The sequence below is a fragment of the Dicentrarchus labrax genome, unplaced genomic scaffold (assembly GCF_905237075.1).
Source record: "Dicentrarchus labrax unplaced genomic scaffold, dlabrax2021, whole genome shotgun sequence".
Lineage (NCBI taxonomy): Eukaryota > Metazoa > Chordata > Actinopteri > Moronidae > Dicentrarchus > Dicentrarchus labrax.
The window spans coordinates 28803939-28829980 of record NW_026136718.1 but is presented as its reverse complement, the minus strand read 5'-3'; the positions used below and the strand labels follow the sequence as shown (position 1 = coordinate 28829980).

General features: G+C 39.7%; 1 long non-coding RNA gene across 1 annotated transcript in view; it reads left to right on the top strand.

Annotated features, from left to right (window-relative positions):
• The first annotated feature begins 4238 nt into the window (after positions 1-4238).
• LOC127350836 (uncharacterized) overlaps positions 4239-26042 on the top strand; it is a 30671-nt gene continuing 8867 nt past the window's right edge. The window contains exon 1 of the long non-coding RNA XR_007880647.1: positions 4239-4741. This is a non-coding gene — a long non-coding RNA (uncharacterized LOC127350836). The remainder of the gene's footprint in view (positions 4742-26042) is intronic.

The window sequence follows — 26042 nt, the reverse complement described above, 5'->3', positions numbered from 1 at the left end:
AGCATCTTCCTGGGCCATGCCTGATGTTACCCACCAATTTAAAACATATATATATATATATATTTTTTTTTTTTTTCTATGAGTAGGTCACACCACTAGAAGGAGTATGGAAGATCTGTGTGGCCAGTGCAGGGAACTTGACCCTCCGGGTGTCAGCTCGGAGGGATTAGTGCCGTAGGTCCAGAGTGACAAATGCACCAAATGGTTTCATACCATTTGTGTCGGCTGGGAGGAGCTGGACAAAGACGAGTTTTAGTGTTTTTGGTGTCTTAACATGTTCGATAAGTTTGTTATTTAATTTGTTTTTAATTTGATTCTTCTGTATATATTGGTTTGTTTTTTTGTCCTGTCAAGATGTGTGTTATTTAATAAAATATTTTTTCCATTTCTCCACTAGTTTGTCTTTTGATTAAATTATATAATTTTATGCATGAACATTTATTTGTTATATGTGTATTAGTAATTGCTAAATTAAATGCATCAGCTTGTATTTTACAAGTGAGAAAATATCCAGTAGGTGGCAGTATAGCTTCACTGCATAAATTAGAGTTGTTAAAGCATTGTATCTTATTTTGAAGAAGGAAAGTACGATCCCAGATGAGTTGATGTTAGTTTGTCAGTCTCAGGAACAACTTAATACCCCCATAAAACCAGCAGCGTTCAATGTTTACAGTGAGCGGACGCGGCCGTTCAGCTCGGGACACGGCTAAATCACCGGCGTTAGCATCCTTTACCGACTCTAGTAAAGACGGGGCAAAAGTCTTAAAAAAAAGTTAAAATGATACACGGTTAGAAAGGTAAGAAGTTCGTCTTTACTTTAACACCTTAAAATCAACCGAAACCATTACACGATCATTTAACTTAGTAGTTAACCCTTTAGGTGCCGGGTTTTATTTTTAAGAATACTAGATTTTGACATCTAAATTTCAGAAGGCTCTGGCTTGAAAGTGGTTTGAGATAGAGACAAAGTGTAAATGAGACAAATATTGAGAATGACCTAAAGTTTATCTAGGGAGTAAATTTCCCCATCTAATTTGCATATTATGACGTCATATGGTGGCGGCCATATTGGATTATATAATTTCCATGAAATACCTGATATTTTGAAAGAGAGTTGAATTTACTTCATCGGATTCACCCCCCTCCATCTATTTGTTATGTTGTCCACATATCAAATGAACAGGGAAAAGTAAATTGTAAGCCAACAGTCGTAAACTAGAACTATTACTACCATGTAAACAGTAGGCGTTTTTTATGATTTTTTACCCACCACCACCCCCCCTATTTTTCCCCACTTTTTCTTTTCTTTTTTATTCTCTTCTTCATTATTATTATTATTATTATTATTATTATTATTATTATCATTATCATTATTATTATTATTATTATTATCATTATAATATGATAATAATAACAGTAGGCGTCTTTTAGCTGCAGAGGCCTAATCTGTGCCCATCTATCCAGATAAAAGTTTGTAGTATTTGTAGAGTGTGGAATCTAGTATGAACAATATTGAGACCCCACTACATAGCCTAACAAATGGACAGGCACACCACTGCTGCATTGGATGGCTGCGCCACATAGACGCACTGTGACCGGCGCCGTAGAAAGAGTGAACACTAACGCTGGTCCCAGCGCTATTCTCACCACCCCCGCTACTTCTACCACATCCATTAGCTCCCTTACTGATACTACAAGTTCGTGTAGTGCTAACACACAAGCACAACACACAACCCTTTGCCCACCTATGTTGGGCAAAGGGTCGTGTGTTTGTGCTTGTGTGTTTTCCTCGCTTTGGCGGTTGCTTCCCAGTAGAGGTGGGTAGTCGAGTGTTTGCAGGTAATTCCATCAGTAATACGGGACTGAGCAAAAGAAGCATTATCAAGCCTCTAGATTGATCTGGTTGAAAAGGGGTGACTGGTGAAGGCATTAGAATGCCATTTGAACACAGGCCGAACCCTGATCAACCTCAGGTGGATAGCCTGGACACCCAATTACTCCAGGATACAACATTAAAGATATATTCAAATATGTGAATCAGAATGTATGCATGTGAGAACTGTTGGATAACCTGTTTCATGATAGTGTTACAAACAATTTAGTTGGAACTGAAATGCTAACTGTGAGCCAGGCCTTATTGGCCAACATCAGTTTCGGACCCCACTAATGCTTTTGTGGCTGAATCTTCTGTCTTGCTATAATTTGAAAGAAAAAGTGGTGGCATCTGTTGTCACATCTGGTTTTAGTTTGTTTAACTTTATCATTCTGGCCAATGTGATAAAACACGTGATACGTGAAACAAAAGTGATACTTTTACACACTGATACAGTTGGTTCAGAAGATTTTTGCTCTGAAGCTGGACATTAATTCTATCTAAATAAAAACAATTTTCCTGCTGAAATCTGGTCATTAATCTAAAAAATAACCGTATTTCTTTTATCCTGCAAAGCAGTTCAACACAACCAACATATAACTGTCACCCACACAAAGGTGTCTGTGATTCAGATAATGATAATGAGCGACTCTTCCCACTGCCTGCTGATTTACTAGTCTATGACTCAGAAGAAAAGCAGGCTTTCACAGATAGGGAGGCTCCTTTCAGTCTAGGTGTGTTGTTCTTTTTGGTTGTGAATGAATGGAATTTTAGCTTACAGGTTGTAACCCATTAGCACCATAAGCTTTGTTTCTGATTCATTGCTGTCCCTGATTCACTGTTGCAATCCATCCTCACATCTTCAAGGATCAAGGATTAAAGTCATTTATAGTTTCATCTTCACATAAAAAGAAACCGTGTACATCCACTTTTCTGTGTCTTAGTACAAAGCATCATTGATGTAAACAGAGTCTGTCTCTTCTAGATCTGCGCTCTGTTGACTTGCAGCATGGTCCGCCCTGCAAGGAACCTGGATGTTGGAGCAGATCTCTGTAAAGATGTGGCTACAACAGTCTCTGGTTTCTCATTTTGTCCAGACCGGACATTAGCCAGGAGCAACCTTAAGTCCAAGCTAGGCCAGCATGGCTTCTATTTTGCCTCTCTTCCTCTCCTCCTGGGGTGACAGCACCCGCTGTGGTGGGCTGCTCCCGTCCAGTCGATCTTACTCAAGGTCTGCTGCTCTTTAATCCAAACCTAACACTTCCTTTTCTGATGACTGAGGGCTATTTTGGCTGCGGCATCTGAATGTGCAGCTGTTGGCATAGTCAAAATCTCCTGATCCAGTCTGTTTGAACAATTTTTATTTAGCCATTTAAAATCAAATCCAATCAGACATCATTCAATGAAGCAGAAATGACCATGTATAACAAACAAACAAATACAAAATCCTGACTTAAAATAGTTATTGTATGAGGTTATACAAGGTCATTGCTGTAAATTAGAATCAGTTTATGTCCTAAAACTAGTTTTATGTTTGTTGAAATGAGACAGGCTCGCTCTAAAACACAAAGCTGATCTTTTCATCTTCTGTCACCAATCAAACTAACAAAGAGACCCAACTGTGATGGTAGGCAATGGCTCATGCTGTTTACCTCTTTCTCTCTTTCTCACAGTTTAGAAACATTTTTATCTTTGTCTCACACAAACACACACATGCTTTGTTTTGAGACCTTTACTACTCATTTTGTTGGAAGGTATAAAACTACATTAATGTCTACTATCCACTGCAAGGTTTAAAATATATTTAAAAATAAAAAAAACACATTTCCTCCCTCTTCCACACAGCGTGTAGTTTAGGACAGTTTCATCACTATGTCCCTTTATCAGAACTACATTACACTACTGTTTTGCATTACATTAATTAAGTGCGAGCTTGACTTTGCAACTGGTTGAGCTGAGTTAAGAGAATTTGAAGACATTTCTTTTGTAGCACAATTCATACACAAAGTGCTCTAAAGACATTTAAACCCTTCCAAACCCCCTTTTGCTCTGTATTTTAATAACAGTTCAGAAAGCCTCTGTCAGAAAATAAAAGTGGTCAACTTTCTCCTTTCCTGTACTTAGATATGCTATGTGCTAGGCTAGTCTATGTTGAAAAGACAACTATATTTTGAAGATGGTTAAAAGATAACAGCTACATATAGTCACATATCAAGTGAGCTAAGTTAGCGAAAGGTTAGCTACTAGCTAACAATTTAGGTACATTAGCTCGCTAGTTAGTCAGTGTTTTGCTGACATTAGTAGCAGTAATAACCTTCAGTCTATGTCATTGAGGTACACAAGCACATTGTCATTGTTATTTAGGCAGACACCCTCTCCACATTCAAGAGTAGGCTTAAGACATTCCTCTTTGATAAAGCTTATAGTTAGGGCTGGATCAGGTGAGTCCTGAACCATCCCTTAGTTATGCTGCTATAGGCCTAGACTATCGGGGGATTTCCCATGGTGCACTGAGCTCCTCTCTTCCTCTCTCTTTCTGCACTCATTCATGTTCCTTTAATGCATGTTACTAACTTCACTTCTTCCCCGGAGTTCTTGTGCTTTCTCGTCTCGCAGGTTCTCATGGATCCTGGTGGAGCCTCCTGCCATGGTCCTGCTTGACTGCCATTGTCAATACTGTTGTTGCTGTGCACCTGTCTGTCTGTCTGTCTGTCTCTCGCTCTCTCTCTCTGCCTCTCTCTCTCTCTCTCTCTCTCTCTCTCTCTCACCCCAACTGGTCGAGACAGACGACCACCCACCTAGAGCCGGAGGATCTGTCCTAGGTTTCTGCCTTTTAACAGGCAGTTTTTCCTTGCCCTTGTCGCCAAGGTCTTGCTCATGGTGGTACTGTTGGGTCTCTGTAATTAATGTTAAAGAGTTCGGTCTAGACCTGCTCTATTTGAAAAGTGTCCTGAGATAACTTCTGTTATGAATTGGCGCTATACAAATAAAATTTAATTGAATTGAATTGAATTTACAGTAAATCACTTCAGATATAATCTTGGCTCTCATTTACATAAAAAAAAACATATTTAATCCCATTAATTTTATTTGCTATTATTAGTGCAGTATTTCCTTGATTTGTGCATTTAAAATAAGCATGTACACACAATACTGACACACACAGTGTGTCTCACAGTGACAGGTCTCACGGGACAGGTGACAGCGACAGGCACATGCATTAATTAACCACTCTGGGCCAGGTGCATTGTGTGTGTGTTAAAGCTGCATGAAAGGAAATGGATTAGTGGGGTAGCAGGGTTGTTGCATTCTGAATGAGTGATGCTATAGAATTGATGTGATGCTGTGACCTTTGACACTGGATAATGCATAATAATAATGGTCCCATTCTTCATGGCTAATCTCAGAGGTCATCACATTTACAGTTACAATGACAAACACACTGAAGGAGCACCACAGCAACCAGGCAGAAGAAAATGGTTTTAAGCAAGTCAGGGGTCTCCAGTTTTAGTAGCTACCAGGTGAACACTTGACTCTGATTGGTTATCTATGAGATATACTAACTACTGTAGCTAGCCAGCTTATCTACCCAGCAAATAACACTGGGAGGGGGTACCACAGATAATGTCTGCAACCAAAAAAGCTGCAGTAAAGTCAGAGAATGCAGGATGCAAATGGAAAATGTCCACATTAAGGACATTTTGAAAATGCTGCTAATGTAGCTTTCTAAGGGTTGTTCCGTACTGTTAATATCCATAAAATATGTCACTTAGTGAGTGGTTGTCAGTTTACTCAATGATATAAAAGGGGTCCCTTCAGGAAAAAAAAGGTTGGAAACCACTGCCTTAATGTGTACTAGTTAGAACATTTAAGGAGGTTTCACAATGAGACAACTGTAAATAGCTGTGTTCGTGTTTTGCGTGTTGGTCATTCATGGGTGTGAGTATTTTATTGACAGCAAACTCAATTTCATAACAAACCAGCCATGGTTAGGTCACTCATTTCATTTTTCTGCACACTATTTGAACTTTGTACGGATCAAACATTATCAAAGCAAAAATAAGCCATTATGTTCCCTTAAATGCATCTCATCTAGCTGAAGTGGTGCAATGTGAAAGCAATTATGTGTTCAAGTCCTCGATGGTCATTGCCTGTGCACCTCTGCTTGATCCTGATCTTCCATTAGAGGATGGCAGCAATGCTGCTTCAGGTGGTTGTGCAACACAGCACACATGCAATATTTGAAAACTCTAAATTAAAGCTGTTGTAGGTAACATTTATACAAATAAGTTTTTGTCTAATTTGCTATAGTTTTCACTATATCCTGACAGTAGTACACGAGACAGATAATCTGTGAAAAAAATTCAGGTTCCTCCTAGTGCTCCTAATGGAATTTGCAAGAATTAAAGCTACGGTCTGTCCGAGGTTTTTTGCCTCTTAAAAGGAAGTTTTTTCTTGCCGCCGTCGCCAAGTGTTCTACTTGAAAAGTGTCCTGAGATAACTTTTGTTATGAATTGGCACTATACAAATAATATTGAATTGAATTAAGATTTAATCCACCGGGCTTGAATGAAAAACACCAATCAGAGCCAAGAATGATAGTTGATTGAGCCTCCTTCCCAAGTTGTCAGATACCAATGCTTTAGGACCTGGGAATGAGACTTAGAAGTCTCTCATAATAGTTCATAAGAGTTCTGCACTGGCTTTGGTATCCATGGAAATGGGTAAAAAATATGTATTTATAAAAATTAATATATTCAATTCTAAATATTATCATGCCTAATCAGCCACAAGGATTTTCTTTTATTGCGATAGCTGCAATCGCACATCCTCTCTGAGGAAACATACAGCTGGAACAGGACAATGCTGCGCCAGTTAACAACACAATCTGCCAAAACTAACCCAGTTAGCGGTACAGTTGTGTATAGGGACATCAGATCATTTGAAATAGAGTTAGTAGCAACAGTTGGTGATTGATTCAGCCAAAGAGATAATTATGATTTCAATTCAACTAGATGTGGGCGATATATATCGTTTGCGATAATATCGTCGTTGTTTTGACGATGTGTAAATTTCCATTATCGAGTATTTAAATTAGTTAGCCAAAAATATTGAAACGCACGTGGAAACTCCTCACATCCACTTAATACACAGTGCAGCAACGCTCTCTACAGCATGGCAGGATTCAGTCACATGACTAGTGGGCCTACATGATCACATGACGTGATCACATGACCTCTCGCTAGCATCCTCCTCTCTACGATGGTAGAGAGAAAATGCAAGCACCTCCAGTCCCTGTAGCTACCGGTACTTCAGATGATTTAGTGCCGATACATGGGTCTACCTCTCTGGCATGGAAATGGTTTAGTTTCGAAAATACTTTTTTAGCGCAGCGCTCAGAGTGCTTCAAGTTGAAATCTGTTCAACCTTTAACACTGCTCTCAGCCGAAAAAACGCGTTTGGTGGACACAAGCCCTGACTCAGACAATTCCAATCACATTTTAAAGGATATTGACTGATTATCATTATCGCCAAAATCCCCAAAAATAACGAGATATTATTTTTTGCCCGTATTGCCCACCCCTACGTGTAACCACACCAGCCCAGGACCTCCACATCCAGCATCTTCACTTCCAAGATCGTCTGAGAACGGCCACCCGGACAGCTGCTGCAACAATCGGTTTGCATAACCAAAGAATTTCTGCACAAACTGTCAGGAACCGTCTCAGGGAAGCTCATCTGCATGCACGTCGTCCTCATTGGGGTCTCGACCTGACTGCAGTCCGTCGTCGAAACCGACTTGAGTGGGCAAATGGCGTCTGGCACTTTGGAGAGGTGTTCTTTTCACGGATGAATCCCGGTTTTCACTTTACAGGGCAGATGGCATACAGTGTGTATGGGGTCGTGTGGGTGAGCGGTTTGCTGATGTCAACGTTGTGGATCGAGTGCACCACAAACTGCACATTTTCAAGTGGCCTTTTATTGTGACCAGTCTAAGGCACACCTGTGCAATACCCATGCTGACTGATCAGCAGTGCTCACTAACACAGATTTTGACAGATTTGTGAACAATATTTGAGAGAAATAGGCCTTTTGTGTACATAGAGAAAGTCTTAGATCTTTGAGTTCAGCTCATGATTAATGGGGGCAAAAACTAAAGTGTTGCGTTTATAATTTTGTTCAGTGTATTTACAAAACAATATGTACATTTTATATTAAATAAATCTATTAAAGAAATGACATACCTGTGGGAAGTTTAATTTAATTATTAATATGTATACTAAGAAATAGCACTAATCCAGCTCTCAAAAATAGCATTAATTTCTATAATTACATAAGGACAGTGATTAATTAATAATTTCAATCTATTTAAGCTCATTAAAACCAGAAATGCAGTACTTTAATGGTTGATTTATGTGGGAATAAGCGCATGGTGGGAGGACTGAATATCAGTATGCGTGCCTGTGTCTTTGTATTTAGTATGTGTGTGTGTGTGTGTGTGTGCTGAGTGTGTATGAATCATATCCAGAACCAGTCTTTGAATCCTTCCTTGTGTGAATCTCCAGCTCTCTGGAGTAGTGCCAAACGAGATCAACTGCAGTGGAATTCCATTTCTTTGCCAAAACACAAACACATCAATTACAGCCCACCCCAGCTCTCCCTCTGATCCCTGCCATCCATCCCTTTACCCTGCAACTCGCAGTGCTCCTCTCCTCCTCTGTCATCTCCCTCTGTCCCTCATTTCTGCGAGAGGGACCACGGGGGAATTAAGCAAACATATGTGAAAGGCTCAAACGTATATGTTCCACACGCCGTTTTCCTATTAAAGCCAGATTTAAATATGCAAATTAAACATGTAAATACGTGGGAGAGCGGGGTGTCTTTGCATGTTGAAACACGGCCCACGGGAGACTGTGCACTCTTTCATCTCCAGTTTAGAGCTCTTACCATTGGGTGTACATGTTGATGTGCACATATGCATAAATCTGTGCTTTAAATATGCTCATGTACGTTTTTTGCACCTAAGTAGAACACTTAGGAAGCATCACTCTGCAATTAGAAACAATCACCATCAAGACATTTTGTCTGACGTTTGTGTTGGCATTCAAGAGAGCCACGATCCCTGATGGCCTTCATTCTCCACAGGAGAAATATTAGCAAAGCTAGTGATTGGCAGTTGGTAATGTTAGTATGCCCTTCATAACGTTCGGCTTGATATTACCGCGGCTGCTGATTGAGAAAACGCACTCGTATCCAATTACATAGACGTGTATTTCTACACATCCTGTGCTAATAAATGCCCTGGATTCATGACTGCTTAATCTCAGGGGAGACACACGCAGAATGAGATCCTGACTGCAGCAGTGCTGAGGAGCCTACTTTTTTATCACTGGCCACCCACACATTGTGAGAGTTAGTGTAGTCAGAGGAGACAGAGAGCTGATGGAGGAAGGTGCTTGGGAAAGAAAGAAGGAGGACAGTTGGCAACATTTCCACACAAATAAATGTCCAAACAAATACTAGCTGATCCAATTATTAAACTCATTGTTACTTAGAGAAGAAAAAACTTTTTTTTTTCTACTGCAGGTGTAGATTTGGGTATGTTGTTATATTCTTTTATTTATTTATGCATTTAAGGATTTGTATTATGTTTTGTTTGTGAGGATATATAGTATGTGAGCTTGACATTTTCTTTGTTCTGTCTGCTGGTTTGTTAAATTAAGCCAGCTTACTGTATAGTTTAAGGATGATTAAAAAAGGCTTAAAGGTGTAGGCTTTAGTGGCATCTAGCGGTTGCAGTTGCAACCAAGTGAACACCACTCGCATCAGTATTTGATGACCTGGAAGTCAGAACGGGATGTGATATTTTATTGTGACTGCTAAACTCGAGAAAAGGTCCTATCTACAGCCAGTGTTTGGTTTGTCCATTGTGGGCTACTGTAGAAACACGGCGACCTGTGGCATCTGTAGATAAAAACAGCTCATTCTAAAAACACAATGGTTCTTATTTTCAGGTTATTATACACTAATGAAAACATACCTATGAATATTATATTCCATCTCATCATCCTCAGTGTTATATATAAAAATGGAAATAAGCACATATATAAGTTAATGATCTGTTATGGCCACATTTTAGACTTTTAGAGATAGGCTTTAATGAAAAAAGACATTTGGAGAAATGTCTGAAGATTTGAAAATAAAACTATGTATTGACTTCTAATGCCACCATTAAATATTTCTATTCAATGCTTTACTAATGTGCCACAATAATGTTTCAATAATTCAAATATGTTTATATATGCTGTATGTATATTCACAACCTATTTGTGATGTCACAAATCCTGCTGGTAGGCCCCAACAAGAAACACTGATTTCTGACTGGAGGGGGGCTTTAAATTAAGAAGTCTTGACTTATTGTCCCGTTTACTGTTTACTTATTAAGTATACACAGTTCAGGTCAGGGGTAGAAATTGTGCATTGTGAGGCTCAAATATGTGTTCTAAACAGATGTATTTATTTAATCTGATATCTGAGACAATACCATGCAAAACAACTGTATTCAAAACTTTGCAAATCTCCACTGGTTGTTTATCAGTAGTTGTAGTGGCATTACAGTAGGTGTTTCAGTATCTGTTGACTCATGGAGAGCTGCACTCTGCTAGTTGTATTTGTAAAGGCTAAAAAAAGACACCACCCTCCAAGCTCTTCAGACGTCTAGTATCACTTTTACTTCAGCCCCATGGAAACCAAGCTTCCAAAGCTTCTTACGGTTGCTAAGCTGTGATTGAACAGCCATTGTTTGGGGGAAGGGGTTTATTGAATCAATAAACAAAAATAATTATTTACCATTCTGTTCTTGTGTTTAATTGAATAACGTGCAGCTCTGCTATGATGATTTACATGTATTCTTTCCATGCCAAACCAAAATAGAGTTTGTTATTTTTATTTCTAATCTGCCAATATAATTAATACTTTTGTACATATCAAGGAAACATTGTGTGGAAAGTGGCACTAGTAGAGACTACGCTCTCAGTACAGTTTGCAGTGTGTCATTCTCCCTGCGTGCAGTCTAACAATGTGTCAGGCGATGTTATCAGCTGACAGATAGCACTGTGTTTTATGCTAATCAAATGACATTTGCTAGAGGATAATACATTTCCTTGGAGGCAACACATTTGGTTCGATGCCACAATGTGTTTGATTTCTCACTTTAATTGTTCTCAATATACATTTTTGCTGTTAATGTAAATATATACATTTATGTATATTTATAGCACAATAAACCAAAATGCAAAACATTTGGAGCCGAATCAATCAACAACACTACTAAATACCTATATATAATACCTATATATAGAGGTTTTCAGCAGAGAAAAAGTGGTTTAGAGTTAATTTTTTTTTTTTTTAATATTGTTTTTGGGGCTTGTTCCTCTTTATTGGATAGGACAGCTGAAGATAGACAAGAAAGGGGGTCCAGGGAGGAGAAAGACTTAGACTTAGACTTAGACTTCTCTTTATTGATCCCTTTGGACAGCAATCCCCATGGGAACCATCACTGACACAAATAAGCTGATACACAGTACAGCAACAGTAATCCTAGAAATGCTTGGATACAGGATGGGCTCAAACCATAACAGGCAGCATCCACCATGGAGAATATGATTAGAGGCCAAGATAAGGGCAACACGGAGAGAAGTTAGCCAGCTAGCAGATCTACAGAAAGGCAACATGGTGAATAAAGGGGCACCCAGGAAATACACCAAGCTCTCCATACCTGAAGCACTCGAAACTGCCAAACAGAGACTAACAGCACTGGCCACCCGGTTGAAGAGATACACCAAGGAGGCAGAGGCCAGGAGAATAAACAAGCTGTTCTCCACTGAACCAGCCAAGGTGTACTCTCAGTGGCAGGGAGGAAATAACAACAGGTCAGACCCACCAAGAGCTGAGGTGGAAGAATACTGGAAGGCCATATGGCTAGTGGACCTAAGAGCAGACCACATATGGGTACCAATTCCGAAGTGGAGCAACAATTAGCCACCTGCTCTACATGGATGACATCAAGCTGTACGCCAGGAATGAGCGAGAAATCAACTCACTGATCCACACCACCAGGATCTACAGCAACGACATAGGGATGTCATTCGGATTGGACAAGTGCGGCCGGATGGTCTCAAAGAGAGGCAAGATTATCAGAACTGAAGGGGTTGACCTACCAGAGGGCAACACAGGTGATATCCAAGACAGCTACAAGTACCTTGGTATCCCACAGGCTAATGGAAACCATGAGGAAGCCACAAGGAAGTCAATCACAACCAAATACCTCCAAAGAGTAAGGCAGGTCCTGAAAAGTCAGCTGAATGGCAGGAACAAGATCCAAGCCATCAACATGAACGCACTACCAGTCATCAGATACCTTGCTGGGATCATAAGCTGGCCAAAGGAGGAGATAGAAGCCACAGATATCAAGACAAGAAAGCTTCTCACCATGCACGGAGGGTTTCACCCCAAATCCAGCACCCTGAGACTGTATGCTAAGTGGAAAGAGGGAGACCAAGGACTAGTGAGCATCAAGGCCACTATCCAGGATGAAACATCAAAAATCCAAGAGTACATCAGAAAAATGGCCACAAAGAATGAACTGCTAAGTGAATGTCTCAGGCAACAGAAACCCGATAAGAGTGCAGAGGAAGAGGAGCAGACAACCTGGAGGGACAAGCCCCTACATGGCACGTACCACCGCCAAATTGAAGAAGTGGCTGATATCGAGAAGACCTACCAATGGCTGGAAAAGGCTGGACTCAGAGACAGCACAGAGGCACTGATCATGGCAGCACAAGAACAGGCCCTAGGTACAAGAGCCATAGAGGCCAAGATCTACAAGAGTAGATCTGACCCAAGGTGCAGACTATGCAAAGATGCCCCTGAGACAGTCCAGCACATAGTAGCAGGGTGTAAGATGCTAGCCAGGTCAGCGTACATAGAGAGACACAACCAAGTGGCTGGAATAGTGTACAGGAACATCTGTACCCAGTATGAAATAGAAGTGCCCAAATCCCAATGGGCCGCACCATAGAAGATGGCTGAGAACAACAGGGCCAAGGTGCTGTGGGACTTCAGCATCCAGACTGACAAACAGATCCTGGCTAACCAACCGGACATAGTGGTGGTAGACAAGGAGCAGAAGAAAGCGGTGGTGGGTTAGATAGATGTGGCCATACCAGCAGACGCCAACATCAGAAAGAAGGAACACGAAAAGGTTGAAAAGTACCAAGGGTTGGAAGAACAGCTGGAGCAGATGTGGAAGGTCAAGGTGAGCGTGGTCCCCGTGTTAGTAGGAGCACTCGAGGCAGTGACCCCCACTCTGGGGGAGTGGCTCCAACAGATCCCAGGAACAACATCAGAAGCCTCAGTCCAGAAGAGCGCAGTCCTACGAACAGCTAAGATACTGCGCAGAACTCTCAAAGTCCCAGGCCTCTGGTAGAGGACCCAAGCTTGAGGATGACACACAGAAACCACCCCAAGAGGGTGAGAGAAGGTTTTTTTTTTTTTTTTTATGTATAACTGTACATAGTAGTGTATGTCTATTTTGATAAGTTTGTTTATTTATGCTTAGTCTGTGTATATACATTGAAAGCAAGGTAAAACTGGAGTCAAATTCCTTGTATGTGTGCACATATCTGTGAGTGATTCTGATTCTGATTCTGATTCTCAGTCTCAGGTATCTTTTAATGGAGTGAACTGCAAACTGCCCATTATTTTTACACTTTTATTTGATAGGGACAGCTGAAGATAAACAGGTAATGGTGGGAAAGAGAGGTGATGATGCAGCAAGGGGCCACAGGCTGGAATCAAACCAAAGCCGCTGTGGCCTTAGTAAATGGGGCACAAGCTCTACCAGGAGAGCTGCGGGGGCACCCCTCTTCTTTATAGCTCTATAGTAATTGGTTTTACTGTACTGCATTCTAATATATACTGCATATTTAAAGCTAATTTTCTTGTGGTGGCAGAGAAAAATACAGTATATAGTATAGTAATAGGAGGGCGATGCTGGTGAGGGTATGGGGCCCACTGATTGATGTCTGCACACTGTAGCCCACCCAGGCAGTACCGTGTCATACCTGGCACTTTAATGCACATACACACACCCAGGTAAGCACAAATTTACATCACACTCATAAACAACATGATATTATAAAACCCATCTCCTCTTACCGCCCTTCTACGGAATTAATCTCATCTTCCTCCTCCACTCTGTCCTCCTCTTCCCTCTCTTTCACATAAATAACTCCTCTGTTAAAAGGCTTGTACTATGACTCTCTCTGCACCTCTTCCTGCTGGCTGCTAATAAAGATATGAACAGCTCTGCTTATTTTTCCACACTGTGATATAATATTTATATATCAGAAACTGGGTGTTTGTGTGGTACTGAGAGTAAATGTCTGTGCCAATGGATGGTGTACAAATACAGGTGACGAACATAAAACTTTATATTTTTAAAAATGTCATGTCAGGAAACAATGCAATTCCATTCATACCAGTGTTGGACTCACATATTTAATACGTTTACAGTTGTGTACAATTTTAAGGATTTTCTTCTACTTAATGTTTTTTACATTGTGTGATTTGATGCTTCTATTCCAACAGAGAGTTTTTTATGCCATTACACTTATCTTAGAGACTGCTATAGTTACTTGCAGTGTTGGGGAGTAGTGAACTACATGTTTAGTGTTCTTAGTCTTTTTTGCCTTTTTTTTTGTGCAGTTGTCTATTGAAACTACAAACAATTTTGGGCCATAAAAGGAACAGAATAATTTTTTTTATTTTTTGTTTTTGTATTATTTCACCAAGATAAATCATTAACTCGCCTTGGCTAGCTGAATTTTAATTTGCAAAACCAAAGTTGAGTAGTAAATTACATGAAATTAAACTAGCAGTTTTACCACATTTTGCGGTAGCTTTTTAGTAGTTTAGTGACATTCATATGGGTGTTGGATTGGTTGTGGTTTTAGATTTTGGTAAAGTAAAACACCCCCTAGCAGCATGTCTTGTGTGTATCCATGCTTAAGAACAGTCTTTTGTAAAACATAAATGGATTCTTTGTTGTTATGACATTACTACTAAAAACCATCAGCAAATACAGTAGACTATTTTTTACTTCAAACTGAGAGAGACATTCATGCATTCTAGAAACATTTGTTCTCATCCCACAAGAAAGAGCTACACGTGCCACTTTATTCTGATATTACCCAGTGAAGTATTGGAGCAAACTACTGAGCAATAATCCAGGTAAGACAAAACAAAAGCTTGAGTTACTTGTTTTTTGTGTCAAATATCTTGGACATTTTTAATTACAGACAAAATGTTTCCCATTTAACTGACTGCTTCCTGTATGTGTTTGTCCCATAATAATTTTGGTTTCTTCTACATGATTTATTAACATGTCATCTATACTGAGATCAAGCTTTGGTCTTGAACATAAATAATAATTTGTTCCTATTAAAACACTGGTTGTTTTCAACACATTCAAAATAAGTTTATTACTTTTTATCCAGTTTACTACTAGCTTTAAATCCAGATCTAGATTTGTCTTTAAATTCCTTAATGTTATTTCTGCTAAGTGTATTGTGGAGTCATCAGCATACATTGAAATACATGACTTTTTTAAAACTAAAGGAAGATGTGTATAGGAATGGCCCAAATTAGTTAGATAGTTAGTTACAAAATTCCTTAGTTTGCAATATATTTGTCATCTGACTGAAGACTGGATGAAGGGACTGAATTTCAGTAGGCCAGACGTCTGCAAACCACTAATTATCAGAACCCCCCAAAACAAAAAGAGGTGCTGCATCAGTCAAAACTAGGGGGAATCCACAGATTCCACATAGTAATTACAAAAAGAAATTCCGGTCCATTTATCACATAGCAAAGACTAAAACCACAAATCTGAGCAACAGCCTTTGTCTAAGAACACAGTATCTTAAGATTTTAACAGATTTAGCCAAAACCAGCAAGCGGCATATGAAGGATGACCGTGAGAGATAATGCGCATAGCAAAGTTAGAGAGACAGCTTGTCTTGTTGCAGAGATGCTTGCATGAGCACTCTATCGAGAGTTATGCCAAGAAATCCCAAAACGCGTATAAGGGCCTACAGTTTCTCTCCTGAAGGCGGTACGCCTAACTCCTGGAAAAGCTTCCTACTGTAGAGATACTGCGGGCTGGCGGTGACGAGGGAAAGTCAACTACTAGAAAATCATGTAAAAGATGCCATACGAAATGAAGTTTGCAGGTCGAGAATCCAGCAAAATGCTTCTGTCAAGGAGGGCTACTGCGGCAACCGCATGTCTGTTTAACAGCCATTGCGAAGGGTGTAGAGGTATGACTTGAAGGCATCTGTCAGTTTTTCCAGCCATACACCAACCTCTGGGTACTGTGTATTCTACATAAGCATAGTATAAGAAAAACGCTCTTGAGAAATTAAGCTATTTATGCTTGGAATGGAAGAATCGCGACGAGCTGAGATCAATGATGAGATCTTTTGTTTTTTGTTTTTTTGTTGCTAGCTATGGGCTTACTCTGAAGATTAAGAAGGGTGATTGTAACAATGACCTAACATGTATTCCTTTAATAACCTCACAGGAAGAAGATCCTCTCCTACTTCTGGCTCTCTAGTATCCTACATGGGTCACTTTTGGGAGCCAGCATTGACCTGCTAGGATTTTTGAGCTAAACCGGTGATAATTTAATTAACAAATCATCTGTTAGGATTATTTGACAGAGCTGAGATGTTCACTGAAGTTGAAGGATGCTTCATGTTATTTCCCCAACTTACAGAATGGAGCCCTCTGGAACACACAGAACGTGGGTGGCTGTCTTCACGCAACTACACACATGCATGCATTTACATTTAGAAAATTTACAAATTCTCATTGAAACGGAGGACTGAACTTTCAATTTCAAACATTATTTCCACTTTTGTAATTGTCTCAATGATACCTTCTCATTTTACGTCAATACTTAAAATTAATTGTAAGTGCCATTGTGCCTAAACATAGAAAAACCCCTGTGTTATACTTTTTGTGATTAGATGATAGATTTCCCTTCTTATGCAGGTTGACTACATGTTCTAAGTACACTTTATGTGAGCTATGTGGTTAGACAAATACTTCACTGGTCATAATGACAGATCATGTAGTCCTAATTTCTTTTACTATATTTGGACAGTGTAAGCTGGTTAAGTATCTAATTTCCCTGTTCTGGACCTTGAGAGAATGGAACATCAGTATACCTTCCCTCTCTAAGAGGTTAGGAAATCCATATGGTCAAGCTCACTCTAGGCTAGATGGTTTACACCGTCTGCCTAAGATTTTTCTCAACATGTTAGAATTTTCTGAAATGACTTCACTCCAATACAGAGTTCATATCTCTGTGTAGTGGGCATTCATACACTTATCACTCTTTTGTGGCGTTTGCAATGTTGTTTTATTACCCTCCTTCCACCTCAGTGGTGTCGTCAGGAAGAGCTTCTCAAGGTTCTCAGTTGCTCCTTTGACCTGTTTGAACAAAGGCTCATGCATATTCAATAGTCAGTGGACACAGCAAAGCATTTCTTTCATCAGCAAATCAAGTGGCAGACCCTTATGGAGTCCTCTCAAATGCGATGCTGGCATAGGTCGCCCTGTTAGCATTTAATGTGGGGTTATGGGTTATTCTGTTAGTATGCATTCTCATACTCAGTTGTGCAAGCAGCAGTGCAGTCACCCAGTCCATCTTAGTTTCCCTGCAGATTTTCCTTCAACATCCCATCAGCTTTTGTGATTGGGGATGAAACACACTTCCCAACGTATGTTTGATTCTTACTGATTGACATATTCTCCTCATTAAAGCATTGTCAAAATGACTATCACTATCAGAGCTAATTTTCCAATTTGGTCAATTTTTGCAATCATTATGGCATCAGCCTTTTTTGTTTTCTGTCAACTTTTGTTTGTTTGTTTTTTTTGTACAGGTTTTACTTTGCTTGAAAGGGCCATCTGATGATAATGTTCTAAGTAGATTTCACATGATTGTATCAGTTTTTTATTTCTTTTCTCTTTTTTTCATGTATTGAGACCACCAAGTGTCTTGTAACACTTTCAATTTTTCCCCCCTTGCAACATGGTAAACACAATGCACAAAAAACAAACAACTGTGGTATTAAAGATGCAGGTACCACCAACAACCCTGTGGCAAAACAAAAAAATGTCCAGTGGAGCAGTCTTTAACAACTCCCGTCAAACCAAAGTCGTTTCTCCTCTGCAGGGGCAGTCGACTGTACCTCAGCCAGAGCATGCAATGAAATGGTGGGATCGTCATCCTTAACTGTCATCTGCAGAAATTCTCTGATGACACAGCTATTGTGGGGTGTGTTGAGGGTGGGAGGGAGGCTGAGTACAGGGACCTGGTCGACCACTTTGTGAAGTGGTGTGGGGAGAACCACCTGCAGTTGAACGTGGCAAAGACAAAGGAGATGGTGGTGGATTTTAGGAGGAACAAGCCCCTGCCCTCTCCTGTCAACATCGGTGGGACAGATGCGGATATGGTGTCGGCGTATAAGTACTTGGTTGTCACACTAGATAACAAACTGGACTGGTCCACTAACTCAGAGGCCATCTACAAGAAAGGCCTGAGCCGGCTTTACTTCCTGAGGAGGCTCAGGTCTTTCAATGTCTGCAACAGGATGTTGCAGATGTTCTATCAGTCTGTTGTGGCGAGCACCATCTTCTTTGCTGCGGTGTCCTGGGGTGAGGGCATCAAGGCAAAGGAAGCCAACAGACTGAACAAACTCATTAAGAAAGGCCGAGTCTGTTGTTGGCTTGAAGCTTGTCACCCTGGAGGAGGTGGTGGAGGAGAGGATGCTGGCAAAACTGCTGGCAATGATGGACAATCCCTCCCACCCTCTCCACACAACACTGGACAAGCTAAAGAGCAGCTTCAGCAACAGACTCAATTCATTCAACCACGCTGCTCTAAGGAATGATATAGAAAATCGTTCCTCCCCAATGTTATAAGACTCTATTACTCATCTGCGTCTGTCAGATTATTATTATTATTATTATTATATAACAATAAGATATTATCTATTGTATGTATATCTTCTTGTATAGTCAAGTATCTATTATACATATGCCATATATCATATCATATCTTATATATATATATATATATATATATATATATATATGTGTACATATTATATATATATTGTGTATATATATTACAGTATGTATGTATGCACACCTTGCACAGGCTGAATATATGACACATGTTTACATTATATCAATATTAATGTATAATATCTATGTGTATGCATGTATATCTGTTCAGCCATCATATTATATATACATATTATTATTATATTATTTTTCATATTATCATTATATACTGTTATTATTATATACTGTTATTATCATATACTGTTATTAACAATAACACTACCCTCATGTCATCAGTACTGTTACCACCATCTTGCAACTACAACTCTTTGCACATTACCTACCTATTTATCTTTTTTTAAAATCTTTTCTAAGTATTTTATTCTATCGTTGTATTTTATTCTATTGTATTTTATTGTATTTTGATGTACCTGGCTGCTATGATGACTCAATTTCCCTCCGGGGATTAATTAAGTCTATAGGGTAATGAGAAGGCGACACTCTGAGGGACACATGTGGTGTGCTTTGGATTATTGCTGTTTTGTGTCAACCACAGCTTGTTCTTTACAACTATCCCAACACTCGCCTAGCCTCACCCAAAACTTTAGCCCTAGCTGTGTCTTTTTGATTTAGTCTTTTTACTCGGCATCGAAGAATCTCTTCATTTCCCCAACGGTTTGTTCATACACCGAGCCAGTCACTGATCAGTCACTGGCAGTCTTTCATCATGCATTCCAGGATAAAGTCACTTTGTTTTTCTTGTACTTCCGTAGCACCATCACAAGTGGGGTTACAGTTGTCATGATGTTGGGCAAATTTCTCTGCATCGCCGGCTCACAATACTCCGTTATGTCCTCATTCAAACTCAACCCGTATTTACAATTCTACCAAACTTGGTGGTTGCGACGGTGTCAATTTTGAGACCACTTCACAGGTCATACTTTAGTGGTTCTGTGTTTTTCTAGCCTAGAAAGCCTGCCGGAGATGTTATTTTCTGTGATAGTTTCACAATTAGTGTCAGATAATTCATACACTGGAATTATTGCAGCGCATGATCCAGAGGCCTCTAACAATGAGTGCAAAGCTGGACCTAAAACTGAGGGAGACCAAAATTAATTTAATATGTCGTCCCCTTTTTCATGTGGACATTTTTTGACTAGAATGTCTTTACTCTACCCCTGTGTTATTGCTCACAATAAAGAATGATTATTATTATATTATAATATATGGTAGTGCAGCTTCTCTGATTATGTCCTTAGCGTCTCTAATATTTGTTGTCCCTAAAATGTGCAGTAACGTTAGGCGTACCCAATAGCACCACTACAGGGTCCATAAAATCATTAGGCTTTAAAGAATAGTAATTGATATGCCCCAACTGTCAGTCTGCTGCTTTGGACACATACATAGACAGACATTGCAAATATTCTAAAATCTAGCTCTCCTAGCTGCGCTGTGCAGGATTATAAGACAATGGCTGCAAACCTCACGATGATGGGATCTAAGGGGAAAACCACAGTAAAAAACTATGTCCTAGGTAAACACTCAATCACTCCAAATAACACAACAGGCTTAAAAATATTGTCAAGTATATAAGTTCAGTATGATCAGTTGGAAATTATATTCTTATCAGGTATTTATCTACAGTGTCAAACAAAAGAGTCAACAAAACAACTATAGCAAGATCACTCTCTGTGATATACATAAGACCACACCCTGCAATGCAACAATTAACCATAATGCTTATTTATGTAAATTAACCTCAATATATATAATTAAACTGCTCAAATTGTGTATCTTCCCACCAACAAATGCAAAAATGAAATTATCAAACAGTATAAAGTCACCACAGCAATTTTCCAAACCAGCAAAAACCATAAACAAACCAAACAAAATCAGCCAGCACACACAATGGTCGCCACAGCAACAATATTTACAGTAGCATAGGATGTTACTTTTGTCTTTTATGATGTTCACTCAAGTTATTTAGGACATGCATACACAACTGTACTAATCCAGTTCTTGTGTGTTCTTCTCCTGTTGAGCTTCAGGGGATAATTTATTTCACTGACTATCTACCACAGCGCCCAGGATTTGCTGAAGGTTGGACACCAATGTTCAACAATGTTTGTTATCTTTTTATTGTTATCTTTTTATTTGAACAAAAACTATTATACTGTAAGCCTGTAAAATTAAACATGGAATAACACAACATAATATAGTTTGCTTCATGGTCACAGAACCTTATCCCTGAATGCATTTTCCAATTACAAACTCATTGACCCACATCCAACACAAATACAGTTTGGTTCCAATTATAATTTACACACCACAAAGCAAAACAAAAATGATGCCACCCTGTTTTTAAAATGATATCCTATATTTTCTAAATACATGACAACATTAGAGGTTCCGTGTCCTTAGCCTTCCTATGCTAGCTTTGCTTTGGTTCAACTTCTTCCAACTTCTTAGCTTGCACTAGTCACTTCTTACAAGATTAAGTTTTGACATACACAACATGTGATCTTGTAAATTATGATGGCCTGTCATAATTGAAACCATTGCTTTTCAATCTATGGTACGTGCACCACAGGCGCAATAAGAGTTACCTCTAGCTAGTATGCAGAGGAATCTCTGAAATATATTTATTAAATGAAATAATATAATTTAAAGACATAATACTACCAAAGTACTACGCAATTTTGAATGAAAATACTTTTTGGAAGTTTTGCATTTTGTGTAATATTTTGTTTCAGTATGAGCCTGCTACGTAGTCACGTTCATGAATGTATGGCCTCCCATCCATGATCAGTTAGGAGCTGTGATGGTAAGATAGTGAGAGGAGGTAAAATAAAAGGTTCAAAAACACTGCAATTGTGGCTCCAAATGGGAACTAGTGGGAAGAGAAGTGTGGACCAGGAGGACTTCTTTTCAACCAAATTAGCTTTGGTTCTTGAATCAGTTCCATTCAGGACTCAACAAAAGTCAACAATAAATATTTTAGTCTAATCTTCTTATTAGGAATAAAGCGTCCTCCTGTGTGAACTGTCTGTCTGCAACCGAATAGGGTCGGCCTACACTGCTGTATTTTAACATCAGTCATAATGGTGGTACTTAGAGAGACCGACATTTTCTGTATATATATCTATATCTATGTCTACATCTATCTCTATTTCTACATACATAGACATATATAGTTTAGTTTTTTAGTGAGTTTTTAGAGAGTTAAACAAAACAAATTCTACATGGCAGAATCTCCTCCAGCTATTATGGTTTCTTCCCTGTGTCAGAGAGCTCCCTGACAGATTAAAGATGTCTGTTTTTGATGTTACTGGCATATAAATTGGAATATATCATCTGTTTCTTTGTTTTTGTTCCATGTTAGGCAATGTTTGCAAGGCCCAGTGTGTTCAAAGCAAATTAACTGACACACATAAAAAAAAAAAAAAAAGGAAAAAAGGAAAAAATGTTGCCTGTGAGAGCGGACTGCATGCAGCGTTGTCATGTTTTACAGCAGGGACTCAGTGATTCTGCTTTGATCATCTCTGGGAGGGAGCATGTCTTACTGAGAGAGGCAGAGTGGTGGTCTACCTCAGTCAGGCTGATTTGTTTAAGTGTGTGTGTGTGTGTGTGTGTGTGTGTGTGTGTGTGTGTGTGTGCCTGTGTGTGTGTCAAAACTGCATTACAAATGACATGGAATTCACCCTCCAGCGCAAAAATGTACTAATCCTGTGGCACTGTTTTTGCCTAGCTCTGTCTAGCACACAAACAGATATTGTGCTCTCTCTCAGTCCCTCACTTCTACCTTACATGTGACTTCCACATTTGTTCTCTTCACATCTGTGGGTCATTTTATGTAAATTGGGCCCCCCTACTTTCAAAAGCATGATCAAAATCAATGTTTTTCAAGATGGCTATGTGAGCCAATTTGCTTTTTACACTGGAAAAAACAAATTGTAAAAGCACCCAGTGATATTAAAGCATAATAGAAAATAACACAGGTGCTCAAAGCTCCAAAAGTCAACAGCATTGCCTTTTTCCAGAAATCATGACCCAGTTACTCAAAATAATTCACAGATCGTGTTGTGAGTAGTTTCATGCAGGAACTTTTTTTTTTTTTTTTTGCACTTTGAGCACCATACGGAGCCCCTAAAGGGACATGAAAAAAAAAAAAAGAAACGTTTCCTTTTTTTTTTTTTTTTCCCCATGTCCCTTTAGGGGCTCCGTAGCACCAAGTAGAATTTGGTTCCATTATATTCAAGAGAAGGCAGACATCTCTAAAACTCAGCAACTTACATAAAACATCTAGAAGGATAAATGGTACAGGTAAGAGGGAAAGAAGATTTATTTCATAAATCCCCAATGGGGACATTATTTTTTACTCAGTGTTTTACACACATACTAACCCTAGCCCAAAATACACTCAAACACACACAGGGCTCATAGACATGCAAATTTGGACAGATGGAGGAGTGATGTAGCGATGCTGCAGGAGCAGTTAGGGGTTAGGTGCCTTGCTCAACGGGACCTCAGCAGTGCCCAGGAGGTGGAGGTGGAACATTCCATACTGTGTACCATAATACTTAATTCTGCTTAATGGTGGCCCGATGTCCACATACGTGGGCGTCTACGCTCCCATCTAGTGGTGTCAGAAGAGTACAACACACTACAGTGTCACGACCTCTGACACTATACAGGTGGACCCAAATGCACGACTCTGGCACAGACAAAGTTGAAAAAAAAGATATTTATTTTTTCAACAAAAGTCGATATCTAGGAGGATTTCAAAAGTACAAACAAAAGTCGCTCACAAGGAGGATTTCCAAAACGCAAACAAAAGTCTAACTTTGATAGGAATAACTTGGACTCTGAATTACAACACTTGACAATACTCACTGACTTACAGAACATGACAAACTGACAAAGACAAAAGGGAAACATGGACTATTTATACCATTTGAGAGTGGAAACAGGTGAAAGCAATCAGGGGTGGGGCAGACAATTACAAAGGGGGGAAAACACACAGAGGGAAGTCAGGGTTGCTCAGTGAGGGAAAAGGTGAGTACAAAATAAAACAGGAAGGACTAACAAGAAAACACTTAACATGACCATGACTAAACTTAACAAACTTGAGACACAACATACAGGTTTTTGCATGCCTTTGCATGTTTTCTCAACCAGCTCCCCCTACAGCTCTGGGACGTATATTTCAAAACACTGTCGTAAAAAAACTCACTTGCGGCCCCCTCCTCCCCCTTTCTACCGCTGCTGATGTGCATTTGTTGCCGGGCAACTTTTTCGTGTGGAGCAATGTCTACCGAGGTGGGTAATACATTCATTGTAACTTGTTCTTATAGCCGGCGTGGCTAACCGGTATTGAGGGGTATTGTGCGTTTATGGGGAATTGCCGTTAAGCAGTTTGTGTTTCTCGCTCGTTCTCGCTTCTCACGATACTTCCTATTTCCAACTTAACGGGACGGTAGTCCCAAAGTGGCAAGGTTGGTTTTCCAACTGGGGACGCTAGGGGGAGCAGGGAAAGTCACCATTTTCACCGGAACAGGCCATTTAACCCTTTAAGCGCCAAAGTCGCAAAATTGCGTCAGGACGCGGTACTGAATCAAACAGCTGTTTTCTCCTAATAGAGTGTTATATCTCATTCATACTCCCCTCCACTAGTTGGCAGACATCCCGTACGTAGACCTTAGCTCAGAAAACATCATGTTTCAATGCAAAATGTTCGAGGAAGACCCGTCCAAACTGTTGGGCGAGAAACCGGAAATAGTGCGCCATGGCGCTATTTATGCTGAAGCGGTATTGCTGGATTTAGGAGTTATTGAGACGAAATAAACGAAAATGACAAGCTAAAAGTTGATGATTAGGGAAGTGATGGGTCTCCTATTCGCTGACTCTGATTCTGAAGGGGAAAATCTACCTTAGGGAGATGACGGCCGGTCGTTTAGTGAGCGTGATAGGCACGGTGCGTCTTTGAACCGGCGCTGCCAGGCAGAGCGAGGAAAACACACAAGCACAAACACACGACCCTTTGTCCAACATAGGTGGGAGTACTACACGAACTCGTAGTATCGGTAGGGGAGCTAATGGATGTGGTAGAAGTAGCGGGGGTGGTGAGAATAGCGCTGGGACCAGCGTTAGTGTTCACTCTTTCTACCGCGCCGGTCACAGTGCGTCCATGCGCGGCAGTGGCGCAGCCATCCGATGCGGATGTGTACCTGTCCATTTGTGAGCTATGTGGTGGGGTCTCAATATTGTTCATATTGTCTCTGAACTTTGCCTTGCAATGAGAGGTTCCACACTCTACAAATACTACAAACTTTTATCTGGATAGATCAGATTAGGCCTCTGCAGCTAAAAGACGCCTACTGTTATTATTATTATCATATTATAATGATGATGATAATAATAATGACGATAATAATAATAATAATGAAGAAGAGAATAAAAAAGAAAAGAAAAAGTGTCCTCCAATTGGGGGGGGTGGTAGTGGGTAAAAAATCATAAAAAACGCCTACTGTTTACATGAGTTTTGTGGTAGTAATAGTTCTAGTTTATGACTGTTGGCTTACAATTTACTTTTCCCTGTACATTTGATACCTGGACAACATAACAAATAGATGGAGGGGGGTGAATCTGATGAAATAAGTTCAACTCTCTTTCAAAATATCAGGTATTTCATGGAAATTATATAATCCAATATGGCCGTCGCCATATGTGATGGCCACCCTAGCAGCACCACATTGAGGCACAAAGCGCATGGTGGTAACTCTTTGTTTGATTATATTTAGGCTTAGAACATTAGACACGATTGACAATAAATAACTGGACACAGATTTTGGATTCATAATACATAGTTTTATTATCCGGTTTTGACAGTAGTTATCTTTTTGGGTGCACACAATTAGTTAACTTTTGTTGTCAATTTTCTGTAGTATTAGATTCACTCAGGTTATTTTTC